A 27927-nucleotide genomic window follows, 5' to 3' on the forward strand; every position below is an offset into this window, starting at 1 on the left:
GCTTTCCCGCATTGAGTATGTTATGTTTATTAGTTTTCGAGCTAGTCTGCAATTCATCGGTCCGCTTTTATACCTGACCATTGACAAGATCATTTACTATATTGGTATCAAGGATTTACTTTCATGTAGGCTGGAAATCAGTACATTTAGGATGTGTATGTGCATGTACATTTGATGAGAAATGATGAGATTATGATGAGAAATATTCAACACTAATTGACTAGGTACAAATTCCGGTGGGCATTTAGTATAAATGCACTTGACAGCTCAAGCCAAAAGCACTTGTGTTGCCCACGTTCATTTCTGTGGAATGCCGCATGTGCAGCCAGTCCTGGGGGGAAAATCCGAATGACGGAATTGCAGGAAGATTCAACATAATGTTTGACAGTTTCCTCCGCAAAGGAAAACATCACAACGCTCTTGTATCTATTATTGTGTGTTTATATAGACTGTGTAACTAGATGATAGAAGCTTAGGTAATGTTCATTCAGGGACCAATGGCGTCCGTCTTGGAAATGTGTTTTGTGAGCAGTTGCTAGATATAATTACCTTGATCCAGGAATATTGAAATCATGAGTCCATAGCATATGATGGTCGTATCCTAAAAACCACCATTTCAAGAACAGTTGACAATAGACATGCAAGTCTTTTCCTATTATTTGTGTTAATCTGTGATTTATGATTCAAACGTATGATCTTCCTACCATTTCTAACTAATGTTAAGTATGTTTGAAGGACATTGAACGTGCGTATATTGAGCGTGTTCCAACCTTTTACACACACTGCTATAAGGAGGTCAAATGATATATTATTCATCTATGCACTTCTATCGTCACAGGCTAATGAAACAAAGTCTGCCAATCTACTTGTCAATTTTTCCACAGATTATAGTACACAACAATGTTATAAAATGTAATCTATTACCAGTGTCCTGATGTCAAATGTATTCGGGCAACAAAACAAGAGGGACTGGAACGAACTGGCCTTCTGTCTCCACTGATCACTGGTGTATCTGGAGATGTTATCTTGAACATTCCTGAACACTCCCTGTTATATACACCCCAAACTGTTCATACCAGCACTTCCGCCAGCACCAGCTTTCAGTGTTAAATTTACTGACACACAATAAGGAGGAACATCAGGACTTAATTTTACAGATAAACGCTGAGTATCTGAATGTATGTAATTTTGATAGTAACAAATAACCCATTTAAGCTGGCTAGGAGCCCTAGTGAGATAGGACATTCAGAACTTGAGGAAACCAGGGTGCCTATTCTCGAAAGTGTCCCAGCTAAGACTGATCCTAACTAGTTGTGACAGGAGTTATGACATCCTACTGTTAAGATAAGATCCATTCTCCAAACGATCTTATCCTTGTCTAAAATTGAGTAACAGATCCTAGCTAGGATAGCAAGCCCTTCAGTAGGTGTTCACATAAATATTACCCATAATTCATTGCATGAAAAACACATGTAAGGGCAGCTACGATCTCGTTTACAAGACAAATGGTGAGACTAAAAATTGAAGTTAAATGTTTGAAATTTGTGAAATACACCTTTGGATCTACAAGAAATTGTAATTAATTATGGTTATAATCAAAATTCGTGCCTTGTATCCAGAAAAATAGAGTGAACATGTTCCCGAATAGATCTAAACTATTTTATCAGATCTAAGTATTGTTACATGTTAACATATTCGATATTTTCTTCACCTCAAATTTATTCATTAAACTAGGACATAACATTTGTCGTCAGATTTTGAAAGTCTGCAAAAATGAGAATTAACATGTGCAAAAAATATTATCATTTGATTTTTAATGATTATCATGACTTGAACTTCCATTATGCGTCACCTCACAACATGAAAATTCACAGAAAAGAGCGATGTTGTGAATAAAAAGTGACAGAATAGGTAAGAATAAAACTACATATCGGTTGTAGATCTAAAGAATATTTATATTGCAACAAGAAAGTCTTATTCACAACTGATAAATTGGTGATATAAACTCAAACAATATTCTTAACTCATAAAAACTTCGTGTTGTAAATTCAACTGTAATTAAGTTTTCACAACGTCAAAAATGGTGAACAAACAAGTACCAAACTATGTTGATTTCCACTGACATTGACTTAGGACAAGTCAGAGCCTATCCTAGTATTTGTCATAAGTTAGGATGTCCTAGCGCTAGGATACTTTTCGAGAATAAGGTAGGACACCTATCCTAGACCCTAGGATCAAAGTTAGGATGTCCTAGCGCTAGGATACTTTTCGAGAATAAGGTAGGACACCTATCCTAGACCCTAGGATCAAAGTTAGGATATCCTAGGGCTAGGATCCTTTCGAGAATAGGGGCCGAGGACCTGTTTGATATGGCGCCTTAGCAGTGCAGGGAGGACAGTGGGGTAGATAACGCCGTTCTGGGACTGTGAGACAGACCATTAGTCTTAATGAATATTGATATATCCTCAGTGTTTACTAGCATGAAGATTGTTTTATTTCTTTATTTGTTCACTATTGGTGCATTAAAGCTTCACGTAGGTGTTTATGACTTTCCGTTTAGTCTATGTGTTTAGTGATGTGTTGTTATTTGATATTGAACTCGACATAGCTCTTTGTGATTTTCAACATACTTACTTTGACGAGAATGCACTGCTTTACAGAGACAATTATGATTCTTCTTTGCTTGTTGAAACGGAAATGGTAACAAATAAATATATCACGAGGTATCACTGCAATCTTCAGTCCTTTATATTACTTCAATTTTAACACTCTTATGGCATGCCACTAGAATGCATGAACAAAATGTAATGAATGAAATGAAAAAAATAAATGCAAAATCTTTGTCATTGATTATCTTTGTGCATAACATTAGAGATAAGATAGCCTTGCTCCAAACGCAAGGATGTAATGTAATCAGATCCTTTAAAGAGGCAGACCAGGAAGCTACTCTGCTATTTATATACTACTTAAAAAACAAACAAACAAACAAACAAAAAAACAAACAAAAAACGCAAAGCTGAAAATTGTTATCAATGTATACACTTGAAGACCAGATTCCGGATGAAGTGCCTACGAATGATTTGGTACTCTTCTCTCAAGGCCACAAACACAGCGGATAACGTCTATGTGGCTAAGGGTCACGCTGCCGCACACGAAAATCCAATTCGTGCCACAAATGTTCAACTGGGTTAAGATCGTGAGAACCAATCAAGAACATGAACGTTGCTCTGGGCAAGGAAATCCCTAGTTATTCTTGCTGTATGCGGCCGAGCGTTATCATGCTAAAAAATGACATGAAAAATGAGGTCTGATGATTTCATGACGGTAACGTAGAGCTGTCAAAATGCCCTGGACTTGAATGAGATTTGTCCTGCCATTGTATGAGGTGTCAGCCCAAACCATGACACTTTCACCACCAATTCTGTCCACTTCCTGTACACAATTTGCAGCGTAGCGTTCGTTACAACGTCGATATATACGTACTCTTTTGTCGGGACGTCGCAGTATGTAACGTGACTCACTGAAGATAACAGTTCTCGACCTTTGCAATGACCATGGAGATGTTGGCGACACCACTGTCTACGTTGTTGCCGATGTTGACGTGTAAGGACAGGTTACTCGCAAAGGTCTTCTGGAACGAATACCAGCCTCACGTAAGCGGTTCCTCACAGTCTGATCAGAAATTGTCCTGAGTCCTGACACTAATGATGTTGTAGAGGATGCTGTGGTGAACCTGTTCCGTAAATGTCGAAGCCGAATAAACCTGTCCTGAGCGGACGCGGTCACACGGGGTCGACCTGACCCTGGGACGATCACGTGTTGACCCTTGCTGCTGGTAGGTATGCCAAAGTCTTACTATGGTACTCTGTGACACATTCAGTGGCCTTGCAATCGCAGACTGAGACACCCCAGCCTCCAAATGACCAATCGTATTGTTGCGCTGATCCTCAGTAAGTCTAGGCATGACTTTAAAACCAAATTTAAGATTGTCAACTGTCCCAAGAGCATTGTTTCTTTTTCCTGAGTAGTTTTATATTGTTTTCAAAACTACTAATTCCTACGTTATAGAGACTTGTGTAAGTCTATCTGTAAAACGAATCCGGCATCTTTGAGCGCTGCCCCTCTCCACAGACCCCAGATGTCCCTGGAGCTGGGCTGATGTTATGACATGTGACAGATTCCACAACAGAGTTTGCTTTTTGTTTACGAATTCCATCTGATAGTACTATAGGACCCCATCCCAGGACCCAGACCCCACCCCAGGTTTTACAGTATGTCCCGCCAAACGATACTCCATCTCCATCTCCATCTCCATCTCCATCTCCATCTCCATCTCCATCTCCATCTCCATCTCCAGACATTCCACTGTACAAATGCAGTGTCTCTGCGGCGCCAAACACGTGCTCGGCCTTCAGATATGAACAAAAAATTGCTTTCTTCCGACGGCGATGTGGCCGACACTCTGTTTTTTCACACGCCACCTGACATGAACGGATGAAGTCTTGTGATTATGAGAAAGGTTGTATTCCCCATAGGGGTTGTCACTCGTGGTCGATCTGAACGATCCTTAACATCATTAGTTTGTTTATTTCTGGTCAGTTTGTTGACGAATGGCAACCAACATACCTTGCAAGTGTTATCAACGACATGCCAGAATTCCGTAAACCTATAACTTGCAGTCTTTGAGCAGTTGTCAGTTGAGGAGGCTTATCAAAAACGAACGCGATTGATTTTTCAGTTAACGAGCTGGGAAAATAGTACACTGAAACTTGATATACGCTTAATGACGGGTATATGTGTTACAATTCACGAGGGCCTTCGATCGCAGCAGGTTAAAATTATGTTGCTTTAATTTTCCGTGTGGATATTTTACATAGTGGGACAAAATGTCTTTCACACATAATCGTGAACTTCGTAAAACAACACAATCATATGTAGCAGATAGTCGTTGCATATTGCATTACCATTTAGGGCACGAACAAAGAAGGCCCAATGTTGGGTCGGTCACCATCATCCCCATACACTAGATTTGTGTACGGTGTGACAGGACAAACGATGCTATCAGGAGATAGAGGTCCAAGATGCTGGGCATTGTGTTGCTTCATCACAACATGTGTCGTGCTACTGTGACTGTGTTTAGACGTAAGATATGTCCGTCCACGTATACGTGTAAACCAAAACTTCCTATCATTTTGTTCATGGGCATCGCTGTCAACACCCAGCGTTCACTGAAAAGGTCACTGTGAGTCATCTCACAAAACAGCCGATACATTCTGTATCCTTTCATGCAGTATATATGGTTATGTTTGTGTTATGTGCATGGTGTTCCTTACCTATCGGTAAGAGCATGGCAGCTTGTGTGTGAGGAGGACACGACCTTACTAATCAATAATGGAACAGCAAGGTCACCAAAGACACAGGTAACACCTTCAGGTCCGGTACTGTTTAATAGCTCGATATCACGACATCACCGCACACAAGGTGCCGGAGAATGTGCTAAGTGTTTTGAGGTCATCATAGTGGACCTATCACCATATTTAACATGTGTTTGAAATTACACTTTTGCATGAAAATATAGATTCTAATAGTTTGGGGGGGTGAGTCCCATCGGGGATTTGAACCACAGTCTCAAAGTAGGACACCTCATCGCCGACTGAGGGTTAGATTGCTGTCTTTGTGTGGTTATTTTTAAAAATTTATTTTATTGTGTATTCGCATCACCACATTACCGAGTACTGCCAAAGGACAGACCCTTTAGCTGGGAGCAATACACGTTCCCACAAAGAGTTAATATATCCGTGTTTTTCTTAGACAGGGATTCTATGACTGATCATGGCCAGGCCGTAAAGCTTTTCTATATTTATTGACTATGTGTACTTGCTTGTATAATGGTGTATTGCATGTATCTGCTATACGATATCACCCAAGGGACCTGAGCGAGCTATCAAGTAAAACATTGCTCTCACCCCAGCCCAAAATTTCAGAATGTTTTCATGACTTCTATATCATCAAACCAAAAACAACTTCTTTCTGTTTTCGGCCAATGAATACATTTAGCAATTCTCCATGCATACTCGGAGCATGTTTTATGAAACACGATACACCAGAGACTAGTGAAACCGATTCATCTATGTGATCTATGAATAAAGATTCGGAGTGACAAAATACAACTATGCACAAGAGGATGACAAGTGGGGTTAAGTCAACTTTCTAATCGCCATTTTCCTCTGTTGAGCAAATTTCCAAGGGCCGAAGCCATTAGTTTCTACGTTTCTCAAGTTTCGAGTTTCTGTTTCTGCGTTTTCTGAAGAGTCATGCGTCTTTAGCTAAAAAGTTCTGTGATTGGGTTACAAACCTCAGTTATGTAGTCTGGTGTTAAATGTGTTATGGTGGTCATATGAAGTTCATTTCCAAAGAGGATGGGGATAGGCTCAAGTATTAGCAAAAAAAATGATATCCTTCCCATTCGTAAACTCATACTTATGGCAATGTTGGTTCGTTCTTCGTTCAGCTGAAAATTCGTAACTAGCGGGGGAAGGCATGTTTATACCCTGTCTGCGAACAGCAGATGAAATCTGTTCTAGCTCAACGTCAGGGCTAGTTATTCTCTGGCGTAAGCGATTTATGTCTAGGATTAAGACACTAAGACTCCTCATCGTGACCCTCTACTGGGTAAATTGTGTTGTATGTATTAAAACCGATACAGTCTAACGTGTCTCCTTCAACAAAGCCGGCTTGGCATTATCTTGCACAAAACACTAACCGATGAATACATTCCTAAAACTACTTTGCACAAAACATAAACCGCTACAAACATTTCTGACATTAGCCTTTTCATGCATTCCTAACATTACCTTGTTTTTCATAACAACATGTCCATTTTATAACCGTACTCTTACAATGGTTAATTATCCAGTGATCGTGAAATTTGGTGATTCTTTCATTGTGATTATGGATGGGATTTTGTTTGTATGCAAACTACAAGTGAACCACTGTGAACTATACAGCATGATCCCACTGTGTTTGTAACACTATCTCCGACAGCCTCGATGCAGGATAACGTCTTGTTTTTATTCCACGTATTCGTTGTACCCATTGATCTTGTGTGTTATCGACGACAGCCTGTTACAGAATCAGGTTATGAATTATTTATATTTTGTCTATTCTGAGTTTACCAACAATATCAGATTACAAGCTAAAACATGAGTAATTAACGACAATACGTCAATCAGTTTAGTCTTTGATCCAGAGTACACCTGTGCATGAGACTGCTCTCTGGGGAAATCAGACGGAGGTTCGTCTCAAAGACTGCCTCCAAGTCGTACAGACCATGTGATACAATTACGAAAGTACCTCTAACAACTGTCATTGTTAAAAAGAGTTATAAAGAGAGACACTATTAGGAAAGTTTGTCGATGCTTCTATTGGCTGGAATTCATTTGGGCACGTAAAGCTGGTAAAAAGATCTCATTTCGTATTTGTACACATCGATTCGTTTTCTGCTATCTCTTCCCGTCCGAAGAACATGTTTAATGTGATTGAAATGTAGACGGCTGCGTTCGCCTCACTGGCTAACCAATCCAAAGAAACCTTCGCACTCGAACGTTAAACGGGACAAGGGAGGGCTTGGTTCAAAGCTTTATGTACACACAAAGCCATCTTGTTTAGCAAACACATGACCAAAGATGTGATTAAAGGGAATAAGAGCAAATGTTAATGACAGTATGCTTTCGAAATGCTACACAACTCTCTGTTGATGTTTGTGTTTTATTGCTTATATTTGTACAAATTCGTCCAGTTGATTTTGAAAAGATTAGTGAGAATTTAATATGTTTGACAGAATAAACTATGTATTACCCCTGAATAATTATGCGGTTTTGTCGCTTTTATTTATTTGAATCTGCCTTGGCATGTATATTCCGAAACAAATGACACCACACAGAGATTCTACTGAAACTGGAGTTGCCAGTACAGCTACAACTATCTAAGCAGAATTACGTCGCAAATATACCTGATGTTATAAGAACGACATATGGTAAGTCGATTTTGTGTGTTAATATTTGTTTAGTGTAGCTCAGTAATATAGTAGTTTGTGTGATAACCTTGCAATAATGAGTAAATTGTTCCGAAAACTATTTGCGACTATCTGCCACCCGCAAACGCCGCTCCTACCCGTCCTCTACGAATCAAATTGAACCTCCCTGGGTCGTGACATGAGGCATATTTTTAATTCAGCATTCTCTTCGTGGTTTATAGAATGAATATTTTATGCGAGGTTGAATCAGCTTTCCCGTGACAATAAGGTGGTGGTGAGGATGGTTCTCAGGTGCGGCAGGTGCTTTAATTACACAGGATGGAGATGAATCGCAGAAATTATATATCTGTCGATAACTTGCATCACGCACCAATCCTCCGTGTTACTTCCGGAGATAGAAATAAAACCATAAATCATTATAGAGGTGTTGTAAACAGTCACTCTGGGCTAACTGACAGCAGTGGCCACAAACAAGCACTGACGTCGCTTTAGACCTAGAGCAAGGCTGTAACATATGACAAATGGCAACGTCCGAGAGCTAATTGCCAGCAACATCCAATAAATAATTACATGTTGAAAAGCAGCATTGCCAGGTGTTTTTATACCTCTTGCACACTTCCTACTGGTCTTCGTCACCATCGTTCAGTCAGTCTAACATGTTGTGGGGTGGTGAACTAGCCTAGTGGTGAAAGATGTCGCTCGTCACGGTGTAGGCCCAGGTTCGATACCTCACATATATACAAAGCATGAAGCCCATTTCTTAAAGAAGACACACACTGACACACACACGTCACGTCACGTCACGTCACGTCACGTCACGTCACGTCACGTCACGTCACGTCACGTCACGTCACGTCACATAGGTACGCAGAGAGCGGGGTTTAGGGAGAGAGAGAGAGGAGGAGGAGGAGGAGGAAGGGAAAATGCTTCGATGAGAAGCTTCTGTCTGTATGACCAGAAATATTTTCACTACCGTGAAATGCAGGAAATTAGGCTCTCTGAAGTAATAAGTGGAAGCTGAAAATGTTCCAAATTAGCAGTTGTAACGCTGGGCTCCAGGTGATAAAAAAACGTTTACAAATCTAGCAAGGCCTTAGCACATTACGCCCATGCGAGGTGACAGAAACTGATACAATTATATCAGTGACTGAGGAAGTGTTGTCATAAAAGACTCATGTGGTACATAACTCAATGGCCAAATGTGTTTACAATGAAACACAATGTCAAAGGCTTTGTATCCATGAATGAAGACATATCTGTTTTGTACCACACAGACCTAATGGATCTGACCATTTAAACGTTCGCTCTTCAAACCAAGGGCTCGGTTACCGTTTCACACTTGGGGAAAATGTGTGAAAGCTTATTCCTGGCGTTCCCATTCGCTACATCACTAGAATATTGCACAGTTCAATCTTGCCTCCAAAATGTTGTGTGTTCTGTAATACGATCAACGTAATAAACCGCATACTTAGCACATCGATGTATGACCTGTGTTGTAATATCATAACGTCTTGGTTGGTAACCTGAAGTAACTGAATTAGTTTCCTTTGTTTTAGATGTTGGTTTCTAGAATCCAAACCGGGGCTTAGGCTGCCCAGGTGATCGGAAACACAGATGACAATGTGACGACAATGTCTTGTGCTCGTTTAAGTGATGCAGAGAACTTATAGTGCCAATAAAAGAACAACACGCACCAAACATAACATAATAGCTGCATATTCACCTTCACGTATAATGGAAAACACCACTAAAAAGCAAATATCCCATTTCAAGTGTTACAAATAAAAATCTTATAAATAAGTGATTACTTAAAACCTGTATCAGGTGATGAGATGGTTGTGTGATGGATTTGATTTGTATCTGTACTGATGCATGTTTGACCCTAGGGATCGACGATTGTGTTGATTAGAGTGCACAGATCACACAGGAGACCTTATTGCTAAGACAGGTAATGCATGTTGGGTTTGTTGTCGATCAGCCTCAATCAGCAGTTAATCTCATAGGAACCACCCTCAGCGTCAACAAAGTCAGCGCATGGAGTTAAAGGTCACATGCAGCGTAAAATACAACTTTGCAAATTGTGATACCTTTCGCTATACACTTACCGAAACAAATCATCCAAAATGCCAATTCAACCTATTAAGTTGAAAAAAAAACACGATGAAAAAAGCCTGCGAAATCGGAGTTCAAACGATTCGCTATGTTTTCCCCAGCGCTCGGGGGAATAGGTTCATGGAGCTTGAAACAGTATGCATGCCCGGAGTATGAGGTCGTGAACAGTAGTCTAATCTTGGTTGTGTACACAAACAAATAAATAATCTACTCGTTACGTAAAAAAACTTGTTGATTGTGATAAGCAGCTTCTGCCACAGAGAAAGCTCAATGTCTGGTTTATTGACACCTATATGTCTGCCTGCCTGTCTGCTAAAGACAATACACACAGCTTCAATCATCAACCACATGCAATTTGAACTTAACACCTATCAGGCTATACGCCATAAACAAAATAAGTTCATTTATCACTCGTGCGTCCGAGTCATGTCTCTGCCACATTATGCAATTAGGCAGGTGTGATACTTGTACACATGACATGTCTTTATGTCTGTGGGTTGCAAACAAACTACATCCATTTTTCTCGGATGACTGATTCTGACGGAAACTGGTGCATACTTCTGTCAATTTCAAGTCCTGCCTTGTACTTGGACGAATGGCAGTTTCCAGCCACGCGGTAGTTCACCATCTCTACAGAGATGATTTTTGATTGTGTCGAACGCATATCCAGAGAACGTGTATTTACAAACACCTCTATATACATTCTTTATGGATAACAACTCCTTCTTTGTTTGACAACGGTATATGAATCCATACTAAAACGACGCATCAAGTACAATAAATGAAGTTGTTATCCATAAAGAATCTTACTTTCTCGTGACTCGCCATACTTCTAAAATGCCCGTCAAACAGATCTTTTTTCTGTACAGACAATGAGCCCTGAGCGAATCAGCAAATGAACCGGCCAATCGGAAGCCGTCGTTACAATTTAGTGCACACCACCCGCTATGACTGGGTTCGGTCTCCCGAGGGCTTCGTTTCGAGGGAAGTAAGCCCAAGTACAAAATATTGCACTTTTGAATCGCGATTGTACGCTTATAATTTTGTTTATATGAATTTTTACAAGCAACGGTGTATATTATATGTCACGAATACGTGATAATTGTGTTTTAATTATATTTGATTTTTTGGTTCCATGTGACCTTTAACAAAAGAATTTGTTGCCACCAGAACCAACAAGATAAGCATACTGAAGAGTTGTCAGTCCAGCAATGACACTGGGCACACAGAAGGGTTTGATGTCCACCCAACAATGACACTGGGCACACAGAAGGGTTTGGTGTCAACCCAGTAATGACACTAGGCACACAGAAGGGTTTAGTGTCAACCCAGTAATGACACTAGGCACAGAGAAGGGTTTGGTGTCAACCCAGTAATGACACTAGGCTCAGAGAAGGATTTGGACCACGTTTCAGTATGCAACAACCTGAAGTATCGCCAGCGCTTACAGTGTTAGCATGAAGGTCTGCGCTTCAGGACATGGGGGGTTTTTTTCTCTGAAAGGAGAAAAAACTGAACAATTTATGGCACCAACAAATTATTATTGATCACGTACAGCAAGTACAGTGTACCATGTGTGATAAAACCTGCTTCTGTCAAATTCCATCGGAGCTTTTGACCTCATCGACGGTAACTTCATTCGTAAATGAATTCGTTGTAACCGATTATACAGGCCAGAGTAATGGCCGGACCGCCAAAGGACGTACTGAACTTTTACAATGAACTATATTTTCCATCTTCTCGTGATCATATGGATTAGATTACCTCAACTGTATAGTCGTTAATTTTGCAAAGGGGGTGAAGTGTTTCACATCATTAGATAGAAGGTAGTATTAATAACAAGTACAGTGCTGAATATCATACATATGTGAGAGCTGAAACAGCATCGTGTGAAAATCTCTAGTCTATTTAAATGCAAAATGAATCCGTCGTTGTGGTGAATATTCAACGATATGAACAAACGGCAGGCCAAACGGAATATGCAAGCAACGAATGATCAATTGAGTTACACTGTCCTACAAAACGAACTGTTGGTGTATTTCTCGTTGATAATGCATGGTATGTTGTGCTTTCAGATGGTAATTCTATAGGCTACAGGAAGTTCCGCCATTTTGTTTACTGAGCTCTTGCATCCTAGAGAGGCATTTATCGATCACCGGTGTCGCTAATGGACATGCAGAAACTTAATTGATTAATACTCTTCATCTGTAAATGTAAATTAACTTGAGAAAAAGTTAATTGCTACCACTGGGTATATTTGAAACATTGACTGGTGCAGTTCAACTGGTTCCAGTTCGAAAAATAAGCACGAACGAGTCACACTGTAACCATTAGCAAATGAGGGAAATTTTAAACCAGAAGTTCTGAACATCCAAATAACCATTTTTCTGCTACCGAAATAGTTCCAACAATGCCTAATGATTACATCGAAGTAAGGGCAGTCTTTGTTTGATCACTTCAAGGTCCATCTCAGTCTCTATTGGATCAATGAGACAGTTCATAATTTTAAGTCTTAAACTGACGAGTGCAAGCTCTCAGGATATTCCCAATAAACCAAGACATTTCACTTTGTTCTAACAGCAGGCTTGCTATAAATTATGACGACAAAAAGACCCCATTTTCCTCACAACTGTTTATTTTTCAATTACAACGCAGCGACACGAACGCGGGCCCTTGTACGTGCTATAAACATGATTGTTACTATCTTTAAGCAGTGGCAAATGTAAAAAAATATACTTCAATCTCTCATCGGTGATTTATTAAAGCAGAAAATAATTTTCAGCTCACCTAAATTGCGGAAAGGTGGAAATCCATTTCCGGTTACGCACATAAAAATGCGTGAGGTCATGTTTTCTTTCGCACTGTCTATAAAGTAAGCCGTGTCATGTGACCAATCCTCGTCCCCAATATGGCGGCCTATTTGTCATGTGACACCAGGCTGACACGCCACAGGAAGACGACCATAATGGAGTCTTCTTGCCTTACGATAATTGCATAGATTTTCCAGTTATGTCCGCGTAATTTTTCACCGGTAGACGGCGTTCGATGTGAAAATAATGTTGTAGCGACTATATGCACTGAGGTGGGTTATCGGAAGGCGCGGAACGGGTGATCTAAGGTTAGGATTCACGGCTCAAAGGGGTTCGACGATACACCAACACCGGAATTAGGGTCTGGAATTAGAATAATTGAAATACCCCCAGCGTGGAAAACAAAACAATACTTCATTATCGACTTTTAAAATCACGATGTTTAAAACAATCGCCAGCAGATCATCCGCTCTCCCACGTTATGGTAATCCAACATAACCGTTTTGAAAAAAACATCTTTTATGAATTCACACTGACCTGTGGTCTGAGAGGTAAATCATTAAAACTAGTATTTCACAATCTAGTATGCAATAATGTTAACGCGTTATAATAGACAACTGTAAATAGACAGCGGTGTGTGCCGGTCGAGGACACAAAGATCCTCCCATTTGCTTGCATGTGCAGTTTGCGATGTTCAAGTCATTTCTTACTCTAGAGTGAATCTCCATTATTCCAAGCCATTACCAGTGTGACCCTAGAGACATATGCAATATACTGGACATGCAAGTTGACTATACAGTGTGGGTTCTTATAGAACACGGAGAATTTGCTTGAAAAAGAAGCGTTTCCAGTTCCATCACATTGACAGTATGCTACACGACGAACTTACAGACAGACTTAATCCTGCCATCCATGGGATACTTGTCTCAAGCCTCGATGACTATATACAATGTTGGGGTATTTTGTCAACAGAGCCGACATGAGCGATGGCTTCAGCTCCCAAAAGTAAGTCTCTATGTTGTTGGCATTTTTCAGCGTTTGAGAAAGAATAAATATGCTCATTCTAAAACGATTTTCACACAGCGCACTGTGACTCTTACTCTGAAGTTGTTTGGTCAGGATGACAACATTAAAAGTCTTGGAAGGTCTATATTAGGCCTAAACTTTGTTTTGCAAACACGTGGAGGGAAATTTCTAAATTTGAAGCATCACTGACAAAAATGGAGTGGCTGGAGTCAAGGGCTGTATGTCACTTATACTTCATACGTTATCATATGGGCCATATATATGTAACTTTTTATGCACTCTGTGTATAACTGTTCAAAAAGTAATGGTCTGAGAGCATAGTAGTCCTGCCATAAGGAATAACGCTACTCTGTAATAAATGGTAACACTACCTTTAATATTTTAAATCTGCTTATGAGATCAGATGTTTAAGTTAATCCCCCTTTGCTGAGGAGGACCATAAACCCAGTCTTGGTCTTCTCATTTTACTCAGTTCCAGCGCCGACCTTAACTCGTAAATTATGTTTACAATAAGAATACACGATAATTGTTTTACCCTGAAATTGGTTGGTCTCAGCACTATTGACCAACGGTACATGTCTCGCAGCAACACCAGTGACATGTTAGGGCAAAGTATGAAACACTTGTAACAATCAGGCAGTAGTCAGTTTGCTCATGGTGTGCATTACTGGTGGTATATGTCAGTATATATTGGCTAACAACTGTGTAGGTCACTTCAGTAACTGAGGTCATCCACCCACCATTGTTTACGTTGCGCGACTGGGGCTGAGGGTTAGCCTCAAGAACCAATTTCTCGTGTTCCCCGCTATGCATTTGTTTCTAAAATAGTTTAGCACCACACACATTCCCTCTCATAGCACCTTGTTAGATGCCTACACTGTCGGACTCCACTCACTGACTGAACATAAACACGTTCAAACATTACTCAGGATCTTATATATTCGGCCGCCATAGTATAATCCTGCACCTAAAAGAATAATGTCTTATTCTTATAGGGAAACACAGTATACAGAGCACTTGCCGAGATGAATGCACCGCCTCTTTGACTTCTTTAACAATTTCCTTTCATGGATAATGTATAAACGATAGCCAAGGGAAAGATCTGAAATAGTCTGGCAGTTTAATGATACGGCGTCCAAATGGACTCGACATTGTATCGTTGTTCTTTGAGTTAGTGAGTGTATGCAGCGTATGCGACAGCACGGGATTACGCGTACATGTGTTGACATCAGTGTTCATTGCTCCCTAGGGACATGACAAGATAGCCCCCGGTCTTGGGCTTATATTATTAGTGGAATGGAAGCTAGACATTTGTCCACTGTTGGCTCCCAAGTCATTAGTTACACATAGCGTATCGGTTCTGATGACCAGTGGTGAACCCACAGTTGTTGCTGGTGGTATGGGCGACTACCCTGACGCACCGGGCAATTGTATTAGTCGTTACTTCGTGACTACCATATAACTTACCCTATCTGGGATACAACCATATTAGGTTACTTGTAAATTGTGTTCCTGGGGAAAGTGTGCTGATGGACAGCTGAGGTTCCCTGTCTTCAATCCTGCACTGCGGGTCTGATAAACTTTTAGTGTATTTAGAAGTACTAAAAGTAACGATTGTGCAAATGTGTAAATATCATAACGAGATACAATGGGTGCTTGTCTTGTGAATTCAATAGTCTGATATAGGTTTGTTTCATGCATAAATCACACACCTTTACATATTATATAGATTAATTCAAACGGCGCCATTTAATGTTGGCCCATTTCATTGTATCAAAATGCTACATGCATACTATTTTTGGGATGTAAGGGTTTTATGGACTATAAGACACTAATGCCTTTTGATATAATGCATATTTACAGATATTTTGTGGAGAGATGAATTCTACCATATAATTAAGGACAACGAAAGAGAGTGATTCTTGCTATTTTCAAGTTCCTCTCATAAAAGACAAAATGCATTAAAGATTGCCCCGAAATCCTTCGAGCAAATAAGACGTCAAACTGTTGAAGTGCAAATGGATTTGAATTTCACTTGATTTGTTTATAACGTTGCACGTGACAGATCAAAGGCGCCGAGTTGGGATTGGCAGCAATTTGTCACAATGTAATGGCAAGTATTGAGGTGTTGAGGAGTTAATCTTGAGCGTCGAAGGAAAGGATGGAGGTCCAGCGTGATGAAGCAATTGATGTCAGCCACACATACAGACTCTACTTCAACGTGGACTTTATTGTTGACCTTTTCACTAAATGAGCTGTAGGGAAGATAAAAAAATACAATAACAGAATAATAGCCCCCACAATGTCTGTAGTCGTCCACAGTTGCAGGGGCTTGCATCAGAATATCGCTATGGGCATGGTTCGCCTTGTAGGTGTGAATTGTATATAACAAACCTACATAAGAACAAAAGCAGACTTCTGAATATTATGATAAATCAACCATAGTACAAACCTAAACACAAAAAGGATATGTATTATTTCATGTTTTTATAGACTCAAATTTGCAATGCAAAGGATGGAAATTCGCGTTATCTTAGTATTTTGTAATTTTCTGAACAGATATACGACTGTACACAGATGAACTTAACCGCTTTACATATACGCAGTGAATGCTTCCTGTGCTTGAAACTGTTACAAAATGAGTCTTCTTGGATGTATCTATATATGTATAGCAGCACAAAACAAAACTGACCCTTGCTAGTAAGTAGGTAAATATTCGATTTACGTTTCTATACAACGATCCGTTCCCCAATCTGTATTCTATCAACCTAGTCGATGTCTTCTGTAGTTAGGCTTATATACACGGTGTATCAAAGAAGAAAATTGCAAATGTCAAAGTAATGAATTACTACTTCTCTTGGGTTTATTGGGCTCATTTGTCATTTGTCTGTCCTTGACAGACCTGTTTGTGCTGAGCTGTCGAAGGAAACTCACCCACTATCGGTAATCATTCGGATGGTTGCTGCCAGCTTGCTGGAAATCACTGCACGAGGCGCTGGTGTAAATCAGCAATTACTGCATAGTGTGTGAGGGCAATGGCGATGATACCATATAATACACGGTAAAGATAGCTATAGAAACGGGGCAGGCATCTGTTTACTATCACGAACTCGTTAGAAAATGAAATAAGGCCATAATAAGATGCTGTTGGGATTCCTTCTTGATTTATCCACTGTTCGATATCACTGAGATTTATGGGCTTTCGTGGAATATATACTACTGATTAACATGTACATATCTTCCTCAAATTTGCAAAATTCTTGCATTTGCATTGTTGATCACAATCTTTACTTCCTTGCAGGCACTTGTACGAGATGTGTACATGCAAGAAGAGAAGGGCATGCGGCTTGGGGACTGGAGTATTGCACAAGAATCGGGATATATGATAGTGGTGCCTTGACCGTCATGTCATACAAGGGTAGGACGAGCCGACATTGTTGCTTGTAATGAGTCTTTTAACTACAGGTGATAAGTACGGATGAGACATACTAATGTCTGACTATGTCTAAAACTGGCAAATCAGCTAACAACTTAAGATAACAGAAGATGATGAATGAATGTTGCTGGAACATTAAGTTGTTTCACTCTCCAGCTTTGGCCACAACGAATGTCCGTGTGTTGTTATTCATCGGCTTGCAGTCCCCAGGCTCCTGTCTAAATCGTGTCTGCATCCGGGCATCGATTTTGAATCTGAAGGAAGTTTCTGCCCATGGCACACGGTATCTCAAGCAAATGATTTTATCGATGAACATGAAACTCACGCTAGATAGATATAAAAAGCTGCAACAGTCTAAGGGCTCTGGCCAGGGGTTGTCAAGTTCTTTATCAATAACAATGCTGGAGTCGGTTGAGAGGGGAGTTGCTGAAACTATTGCAGTGTTTTCATGTCAGAGTCACCACAAAAAAGACAAAGAGGAAGAAGAAGAGGCATTCCTATCTTTCTTGATTCCAGTTGATAGATACTCTTTTTTGTGCGTGATAAACGTATATGATTCAGTTTGAACATTTGGACTTGCCGTATATGGCTGATACGTTGCCTTTCCTAACTGGGGTCGTCACAGGTGTTGATAGATGATACATTCGTAAGGTTTTACCTATTGCTCAAAGTCCATTGGTTCTTTGACTACGTTCACACGGCATAGGAAAATTGTTCTGTCTATGAAAGGGGATCTGAACAGGCTGTTCACGTCGCTTTAGCAGGGGGTGGCTGGGGAGGATGGTGGTTAAAGCGTTCGCTCGTCACGCTGATGCCCTGGGTTGGATTCCCCACATGGGTACAATATGTGAAGCCCGTTTCTTGTGTCCCCTGGCGTGATATTGCGGGAATGTTACTAAAGGCGGCGTAAAGCTACATTCACTCACCGCTTTAGCAGTATTCCAGCAATAGAGCAATCGTCATGATGTCATATGTCACCCAGTGTAGGGGACCGAAACCCGGTCTTCGCTGTGCCGAGTGAAAAGTTACATTTCCCACTTCTATCAATAAGGTGTGAGTCTGTATCGACTCTACAGTGCTGAAAGCTGAAACACGTCTCAGTAACTACTCGCCACATATATATCACAGTTGTCACGTCTCAGGATTGTGGAATCAGTCTACTGCCAGGTTCTATATCCGAGTTCGCAAAATGTATGAATATAATTTATGTGTAAAAGACAACGTTATTAAAACTAGCCTCTTATTTACAATCTTGTAAACAGTGCAGTATGTCATTTTATTTCCCATTTGCATGTTGTACACATTTCAAGACAAGATGAAACTTTTACATGTTATAATATGCATGGTACATATCACATTTCAAGACTTACACATGTTGCTCTTTGCCATGCCGGAGACTTGCAGACTTCTAGTAAACATGTATATAAGGCTTGTTTCAAGGAGTAAACATAATACATCTTATGATACAAATCTCTGCACATTTACACTGATCATGGGACTTTTATTACACAGCTGATACACATTAGGAGACGTTGTATTTGTATACGTAAATGTCATTACATATACACGTATATGTATACGATTGGTGATATTTTGAAAGAGTGTACGACAGGAGGACCACAAGAAATAAAATTGCGTTGCTCTTACTTTTGAAAAGGCGATATAAGTAGGGGATCTTCATTTTTTTTGTTATTTACGATTAAACATATTTAGGAGATTTATCGGAGTCAATCAGTGTTGATATGATATTATTGAATTATTTAGAGTGCATCACCATTTGCACTTCCTTACAACCATCGTTATTTGGAATGTAGTCTCTTTTGAAAGATGATTGGTGTATAGCATGTAATTTGCATGGTAACGATTTTCATTTTAAAACAAACGACTAGAAACAAACACTTACAAATGTGTGATGCAAGATGAGTGTCAAAATTAATGTTCTAAGTGATTTCCTGACCATCCTGAAAAAACGTCAAAATTCAAGAATCATGCACGTGTATGGGGCTACTGCGCTGTGCACGTGCATATCATGCGTTGTGTTTAGGTGTGGTAATAGAGGGAAATGGTGGTGCGTTCATAAGATGTCTGTCCTTGAAATATTTGTGTAAGTTTACACCTCCTATCCAAATTGAAAGTTTATTGTCCCCTACTTTTTTTTAAAAGGATTTAAAATATTTTAGCATTTTGCGTTGAAAGCGTGGCTTCATATTGCTTAAAACTGTTTCATAAAATGTATACTTAGCAATGAGGAGGACAAAATTAAGTTGGTTATTGTTTTTGCCTTTCAGTCAAATATAATATTTCCATGGCAGAACTTAATATTCCCTTCAGATAATTTGTCCAGCCTACTGGATTCTTCCTTCCATATGTGGACAGTATATGGACATTCACTCAGTAAATGTATTATTGTTTCAGAAGTGGATTCACAGAAATAGCACAAGGGAGAATCAATATTTTTCATTAAATGTAATTGCATTTTAGTCATGATAATACAAGTGCAGTATGTCATACTTCATAAAATATTATCAGTATTGTTATTGTAGATCCGATATAGCTTTCTACAACGCCACAACGCCTGATGTCCTCTGGCTGTGAGAACCTTGGTATGAAACAGGTAGCTGAATCAAGCTGAACACAAATACATTGTCAAGTAATTTGATTATCTTCTTTCATTTGAGGTATGAATAATGTTAAGAATTATACCACTCCATGTACTCTCCGAGTCTTTCAACCACCATTTTTGTTGTTTCATTTAGTAAAAGCCGACACCAACTGTGCTGACCCGTCACCTTGAATGTTACAATAAGGGTATAAGCCTGTCTCCTTGATATTACAGCAATAATCCTCCCTTTGTCACCTGTTACAACAACAGTACTGTCCCTTCTCCCGGAATGCTACAACATTATGCCCTTGGCTGGACTGAACTGTAACTAGCGAGCTACCTTCTCACTCCGGTGGTTGTTAAAGTAGACCATATAATTAAGGTCATTATTCAACAACATCCTTTGCTGTTATTAGTTCTTTAACAGCAAAGTTAGGACATTTCATGAGCATTGCTCGTGTGGTGCCATCGGAAAAAATATACAGTAACTACATTTACGTAGACAAATGCTAATGTGTCCCAGGGAGATGCTTTAGGAAGGCTAGGCCGCCGAGAGGACTTCACGATGAAGTGGGTGTTGTGTTGCAGTGCGGGACGTATCACATCACTGTGCGCTTCTGTTTCCGCGGTGGGGTTTACAGCACTGCAGTTGTGAACGTGATCAATACCGCATCAAAATGTGATGAAAATTTTATTTAGTCTACTCGTTATATCAACACGGTGTGGTCCCAGGGGCCCAAAACGTCGCACCGATTAAACTTCATCATAGCCCAACAGAATCTGATATGAAGCCAACTTGCCATCCTCGATGTAATATTGCCGCAACCATTCGACGTCTGAAAAATTCCCTGCAAGAAATAAAACCCCGAGGCATTTAATCAAAAATTGATTCCTATCACCACACAGGTTTCTGTGGGTATAATAACAAGGCACACTGCATGGGAAATACACCTTTCAAAGTTTTTGTAGACTGAAATGAAACGGAAAACATGGTTTGTCACTCTGAGTGGCGGCCTTCGGCCATTTTGAGCATATCATCCCATTGTCATCTCAACTGCTCGGTTCTAGTTATTTACTGTAGAGTATATGCTTATCGCGGGAGACGTGTGACGTGCTTCACGATGTCCCTTAAGGCATCCCTACCAACACTATGATACACAGAGGTAGCCTTGCTGGCTTTGAAATGAGGTAATCTGGCATCTGTAGGCACTAAATGTTGCCCTTTCCTAGACAGTGGACTCTATCACACTATCAAGGACAACCTAACAACAACTCAGTGCCAGACATTTTGTCAATACATCAACTTCCGGTTCTTACCATTAACTTATTACATTAATGAAAAGGGATGAAAAGACACTCGTACGTCCTCGGGTGACAGGTAACACAAATGCGAAACAACGTCATCCCAAGGTCGATCTGACCCAGATGCACGTGAAAATGTTGTAGTCTCCTCCTTAATATTTTTACTTTCCTTGCGAAATAAATGTCCTTAACAGTTTCAGTATTATCACTGAATCATGCCTCAGTGCGTACACAGAGGATGGAAAGCTACAGAACATATTCAGCATGCATGTTCACAATGCATCATCTGTCAGCTATACTAAACTGGACAAAATAAGTTAGGGATATTGGTATTTTTATGACTGATACTTTATCCGTATGTCAATGATTAAATACATCAATATTCATAATTTACAAATATCCCTCAGTATTTGTGTCCGGTATATATTTGCCTTTGCATGTCTCCATGCAATCGCTGACTAGAATCATTATCTCATTTGCCAACATGTTTTCTGGATTAACCGGATCAATATAGTTGATGAGTATTGCTTTGATATTGTGAGGGCATAAACCAATTTGGTGTAATTCCATTGCGCTCCTTCTGTAGTTAAAAGTATCAATTAGTGGTGACTATTATTATTAATTCTTTGCTTTTTGCAATAAACTTTGACGATTTGGAGATACTGTTGATACTCTATGTACTGATGAATTTCTTACTGCCATTATGTGGGTAAATGGTGAACTGCTGACGACATATCTTCATGAGGTGTGTGAAAGACACTGTTTCCATGACTACATGGAGTATTGGCAATGACATTCCTCAGAGTTTGTATGAAAAATATACTCCATAATGTGAGTAATAGAATCTTCTGTTCCCTTTCACAAAATGTACTCATATCATTATCAATATCCTACTTTTCAAGCATTGTGTTTTGTGAAAACTGTCACACAGGAAGTCAAAATGTTTCCGTATTCCGTATAAACCGAAAACCGTCTTTCGGGAGATATATACTGTCGAACACTGCCTGGTATCAAACAGAACTGAGAATTCAATGATTAGATAAGTTGATCATTGTAAAATATAAATGTTTCATGTTAGGTTTACCAATTCCTCAGGGGAATGTGTTCATGAAGGACACCAGTGTTGTCAATACTTGTAATGAATTAAGAAGTTACCAAATATGGTCCAGAACTGTACCTTTATATTTGTCCTTGATGTTCTCAAAGAGCATTGATCACACCTCCTTTATTGCCTACATATGTTCTATAGTAACACAACCCTTTCTATCCCAGTTTCATATGGTACGAGTTGTGTTCTTAGAGTGGCGATCTGGAGCAGGCTTTGTATACGACGTAGTGACAAATAGCGTCTGTCGGAATAATTTAATACGCTTCACGAGACAATGCCTTTTTCATTTCAAGATAGGTCTTGATTATCGATGAGATAGTCTTCACTGGGTGCTACCGTTTTCTAAGCTAATTCAAGTGATATAAGAGTTCAAGTCTGATTGGCTAATATGAAAGACATCGAAATAATACCCAGTGGAGGGGCAATGATCGAGCCAGTCAGATTGTACAGCGTAATGTGATAGACACACAAATTTGTGAAACAAGATCCTTTATGGATTGTTCGCAATGTTGACTGTGATTAGCACTACCTAAAGCAGATGACGCGGCTATACAAATACGACGCGGGGTCACCCCTGGTGATGACGATAACTGTTGATGATTTCTGGCATTTAGGAGTGACTGAGTTTAGTTTTATATTCCAGCTATAGGGTGGCGGTCTGTAAATAATCGAGTCTGGACCAGACAATCCAGTGATCAACAACATGAGCATCGATCTGGGCAATTGGGAACCGATGACATGTGTCAACCAAGTCAGCGAACCTGACCACCTGATCCCGTTAGTCGCCTCTTATGACAAGCATAGTCGCCTTTTATGGCAAGCATGGGTCGCTGCAGGCCTATTCTACCCCGGGACCTTCACGGGTCCTTGCATTTAGGCCACAACCGAACAGGCTATCAAGATTTCTCAGAGCGCCGTACGACTCCTGTTCAGAGGTTGTATAAGACAGGTTACAGTACTCAAGTCATCAATTTATCTTTATAAAGACATGTAGAAGACATATCCAAAACTGGTCACCACTGAAACCTACGATGTTGGCCGTAATTCCTCGCTTAATGTTGCGCCATACGTTCACGCGTTTTTCTAGGTCAACAACTGACTACATGCCTGCCATTGTATGGTTGAACACCTGGTATCACCGCTATTTATAGTGATTCATAAACACATGCTCACGATACAGTTTTTAAGCGTGATTGATAATGGATGTGGAAAGGGTTTAGTTGTTTTTGTTAGTGGGGCCTATTGTAACAGACACGATTTCTTAACTGAAATGCACTGGTATATCCTTCAGCTCACCTCTAGCCAAGATGAAGGTGAAAAGATGATATCTGTGATACAGCAAGTCCGATATCAGATCAGTGGCTACGTAAAGCTGCAGAGAAATTAAAGCCCGCTCATTGTACTTTTTAATGTAAGTTACTCAGTTTCCAATTCTGTTTCAGCTTTCTGTCCACAGTGTCAGTTGTTGAAATGATACATAGAAGTATTTGACATATTGAAAGCAAAAGAAATGAAAAGGAACTGATCCTTTCATATCATATTTACTAGCCCTTTACGCTAAATGGATGAATCTGTGAAGAAAGTAAAAAACTGATATCCCTTTGCACTAGTTACCATTGCTGTATGTACCGAGTTTACATATAGCATCAGTGCACATTCTTCCTTCAATGAATTATTAAGGACATTATTTACTTGACAATCCATAACAGGTTATTTATCTTCATGAGATCAGGAGATGTCCAACATCTAACGTTGTGAGATTATTTCATAAAATGATTTTTACGAAGACACTTTAGACTGAAGTATATAGCCACTGATCTGTGAGTCATTAAGTGAGTTAACATGTTTTGCCATGTCGGCAATACTTCAGGTGTACCATACCATGATAAAGTGTAGGCGTTAAGATTATCTTAGCCCTACGACAGCCGTAAGACTATGCTAAAGAGTGGTAAATACGATCATCTTAGCGCTACGATCGCTCTGTGGAACGGAGACCTGGCCCTTAATATGTTTCTATGTGTGCCAGAATCATACCACTGCTCATTTGTTCACTATGCATATTGGACCATCGACACGCTTTCTTGAACTGTAGGATATCTTTACGAAATCAGAGTCTATTTTACTGTCCCGACTTCATCATCGCCATTCATAGACCACAGTCAAACAGTGGTTAAAGACGGGTTTCGTGAGAAGCACCAATAGTGGAACCCGCCATAGACTCGTCCGAAAACAACTAGAAAGATTATGGCATAAGTTAAAATGAAAAATAGAAACTTGTATGGTAAAACATTTTAAGAAATGTCGAGTCATTTGGCGGACTTTGGAGACAAATACTCCAATGTACCTGAAGAGTAGTAAAATGTCGTCACCTTTAGTTCCATGCGAGCGATTAACCATTGATGGCATATCTATTCTGTAACAGACACAACTCAACTGTTCCAATTCCGAATTATTTGGTCAGAGGCTACACTGATTGATGTTTAATACCTTTGGCTCCAATTTGTAATGGGTAGTCATTTCATCTTGTTTCCTAAACAAAAACAAATTTTGCTGAAAACTAATAGGGGATTCTAAATTTATCAATTGAACTAGAAATGTATGACTCTGGACAAGAAATGATTGCATTTGCAGAAAGGATTACAAAATGTCATTTGTCTCTGAATTTTCCTCGCCCTTATTTCGTTGCCACGTGAAAAACTGGAGACGTGTACAATTCATCAGTGTGACTTTGTTATAAGAACATACATGCGCTATCTGAAAACCGTTGTTTTATCAGGACTCAATTTTTCTCCTACTTCAGAATCTCCATTATAAGGGAAATTTGACATCCTTTCATTGCTAATGCACGAAGTTTTACGATTTCTATCAATTTATGCTGGTTATAAAAATCCGAGTTCATGGAAATCTCACCATGCTATGATAGTTAGTCGTGTCCATATTCGTTGCTCCGAGAACCTGTCACTCACACAAGGGATTGTCTGTTAATTCTGTGAAGATTGCGAACACAATCGATACAACCAGCAGATGTTCCTTGAGCATGCATGTCCATGACTAGTATTTGGTTTTTTACCCCTAGTTGCTGTCACAAGCTGGCTTTACCAGCCTGGGGTCACTGCATTCTGGGTTAGGTGATCTGAGATCAGAATGGTTCCCCATCCATTGTCTTGTTCATTAGACTTCAAACATGCCGCTTTGCACATCAATCATGCTAATTCCCCAGATTTATGTAATTCAACACTGAATGTATGATTCAGTTCTTTAATTGTGATGTTTGCGCTCTATCCAAGTGTGGTATCAAACGAATATAATTCATGAAGCCTGGCGAGACTCTTGGAAATACTTTCTCTGTATATCACAAATTGGAGTGATGGTTGTTCACCTGTAAATGCTGTGCTTGGTAGTCTTCAAATCCATCTCGATGTATGACCCGAACTTATACCTTGTTAAGCATTCATGTGTACATGCGCATTAAACCAAATTACTAGACAATGTATGATCAATGTTCCATATTGCTCTGACTTTGGTGAGACGGCAGCATGAGCAAGCTGTAACAAAACACTCCAAAGTACTGAGGTTCAAATTTCCAGTCGGATGGGCCAGAAAGAATTACCAGTTCTTTTCCCTTATAATCTGAGGGTATTGGCACGGTGCTGAAACTTGTTAAAGAAGAGGCCCTGAGAGTGATGAAGAAGACTTTATTAGATTACGTGTTGCATTTGGTCACCATTGAAGAGGAGATTGCCATCTTGCAGCTCATTCAGGGATGCTGATGGAACGCGGGAAGGGCTTGACGCTGGAGGGGGACACGCCATCACCTCACGAACACTATTTCCTGGAGGAGTTCTACCCTTAGCCCTGTCAACAAGCTTCTCCCCGTCAGAACATGACCAATTACCACAGCACAGAAGGGGTTGATTTCATTACCCTTGCCACTTTGTGCATCTCGTTCCGTCCTCACCAGCACGCCATGCCTACAGCGAGCTGCCCTGCTGGTAATATCTATCTGGAAGCTCAATTGGAAAAAGTGAACTTCATTTAAAAGCCTTGTCATTGAATTTTTAGGTCTGGGGCCTGTTTTGTTGATTTCTAGTCAAAGCTGACAGCTCATGGATTAATGTGGATGTTTTTCTCGGTTTTGCGATCTGGAGGCATGCATTGTCGTGACGACATAGAGCGCACGTGACACACAAGTGGGCCAGAATTAAACAAATAGATCACTTAATTCCTTGGCACACTCAAATACGTTAGATGGACAAACTAGTTTTCCTTATTGTGCAAAAGTACCATTCCATTGGATGCACTTACAGAACTGAATCAAATGGGATGCAGAGTGTGACGGGTTGGGTTTGATAGCGATAATGGTGTTCATTGTACTCGCACTTCATCCGGAACACCACCATATTCCAGCGTTACTGTAGGCGGGAACGCACAAGTTAAAGTATCAGGACTGAACTTTTAACAATACAAAACCTTTTAAAGTTCCAAACTAAACTTTTGACAGCACAAAAGCCTTTAAACTTGTCCATTGTAATTTTCAGCCTATACCTGGACACGGTCGTATTTAAAGCGATAAACTGGTTCTAGATAATGCGGAAGCATTAAGGTGGCTAGGCGTGAGACGACGATGATGATGCAGAGTATTAAGCCCGAACAACGCTGCAGGTTATCACGAATTTCATTCTGGCGTTCTTGTTAAAAATGTAGTGGCAGGCATAGCTGGCATTTTCATAGGATTCCAATATTACAACATGGAATAATTGATCACAACATCACTTTTAGTGGTTGCATTTGCCAATCCATCAGGAAATTATCTTCATCGGAAATGAAAGCTGGGTATAAACGGTATATGTTTCTACTTTCGTGACATTTCTCTCGACAATTACATGATCTGTGCTGTTGATGAAGCCCCCCACGCAGTGAATCCAAAACAAGGAGGTATAATGGTCCCCTGGTCCCCAGTACTGAATGCCATCTTTAGTCATCTATGACGACATGACGACATGACGACACGGTTACACGTGATACATGCCCTGCTACATCATGCACGGAACGATGACATCGAAAGATTGTTGAAAAAATTAAATATTCAATGCCTATCCTTAGACTGAATCCAGGTACTGTCATTGTTTACCTTAGTTACAATTCATGTTAGACTGCATAACAATCTGCGCAAGACACTCCAATGATATGAGTTGGGAACCTCCTTACTGCCAATCAAGTAATTTTCAGTACATTGTTCACAGTATATGGCGCTTCATGATCGATAGCATTTCAGCAAGATCACAGAAAACATTACACAGCTGGAAGACATTCATAGCTTTTTCTGATGCGTCTTCCTTTGAAGCGATGGTAGTAAACAGATGCATGTTTACCCATTAAAGTCTTTGATCTTACAAAGCAACTGGTTTGCATGATTTCATTGTGAATTTTCTGGCAGTAGAGATAGAAATATCCCAAATTAGCATTACTATTCAGTGGTTTAACAGTCGCCAGGAA

The sequence above is a fragment of the Haliotis asinina genome, chromosome 5, assembly GCF_037392515.1.
Source record: "Haliotis asinina isolate JCU_RB_2024 chromosome 5, JCU_Hal_asi_v2, whole genome shotgun sequence".
Lineage (NCBI taxonomy): Eukaryota > Metazoa > Mollusca > Gastropoda > Lepetellida > Haliotidae > Haliotis > Haliotis asinina.